Raw genomic sequence first — 1,056 nt, 5'->3', positions numbered from 1 at the left:
CAGGAAATAACACTTTTGGTACTTTTCTCATCCTTATAAAAATAAAGTGATTGAATTCCAGTCATGCTCCTCATTGAATAATAAATTTTAGCAACACTAGAAGCTATGGATGGTAGGAAAACACCTACTCAGTGCCTTCCCTAGAGGCACAGTGCTGAAGTATAGCAACATTGCTTACTGAGTATTCTAAATGAAATGGTATATATAGTTTTGTAAATGGGGTAGTGTATGACTATGGAAAGCTAAATCAGTAGGTGAATAAAAGGAGGGTCATGGCCTCCTTGGTGCACAGACTTCATTTTCCCTGACTATACACCTTTCATCATCTTTCAGTGTTCCTTAAAAACAAACCCTTTTCTTTCCCGTAATGTTAGCTGCCTCAGGGTGAATGTTATGTGCCAGTATACAGAAATCACCACCATACAGTACCATTGCTGCCACAGGTTGCACTGCAAAGAAAGATCGCTCTGAACAGTCACAGCATGATGCATGTCTACGTATTTGGTAAGAACAGCTAATTCTATACACTGTGATGGTTTTTTCTTGCCATTCAGGAACACTGAACATAGTGCCTTGACCAGTGTAATTGATTCCTTCAGAACAAGTGGTATCTTCAAGGCACAATTCACTACAATTATCTGATCCTCTGTTTGAGCCCTTTCCCCGCAATGCAAAATTCTGTGTAAATAGGAAAAGGACAGCTGAGAAGATGCACTTGGAATTGCCTGGAGACTAAAACTCTTACCATAATTGTTAGCATGTATTAAACATGAGTCAAGTCAAGTTAAGTAAGTGGAAAGCGGATTATGATAGACAACAGAGGTATCAGCTCCACAGAAATCAAATATGCATCTTGTAATTGGGATTGCTGCTTGCATCCTGGCCCATACTATGGCTAGTGTACCTGCTTTTGTAACAACTTAAAATAGGAATTTCTGTACTGCAACACAGAATCACAATTAACAAATGAGATAATATTTGGAGAGCATTCGAAGAGATGTGCTGTGGTTTGGAAGATGGCCACTTAATGTAGGTGTTCAACGGGCATAGCATTTT

General features: G+C 39.1%; 1 protein-coding gene across 1 annotated transcript in view; it reads right to left on the bottom strand.

Moving 5' to 3' along the window:
* LOC104621448 (growth factor receptor-bound protein 10-like) overlaps window positions 1–1,056 on the bottom strand; it is a 25,606-nt gene that overhangs the window by 7,783 nt on the left and 16,767 nt on the right.

The sequence above is a fragment of the Phaethon lepturus genome, unplaced genomic scaffold (genome assembly GCF_000687285.1).
Source record: "Phaethon lepturus isolate BGI_N335 unplaced genomic scaffold, ASM68728v1 scaffold44065, whole genome shotgun sequence".
Classification (NCBI taxonomy): domain Eukaryota; kingdom Metazoa; phylum Chordata; class Aves; order Phaethontiformes; family Phaethontidae; genus Phaethon; species Phaethon lepturus.
This window is presented reverse-complemented; position numbering and strand designations above follow the sequence as displayed.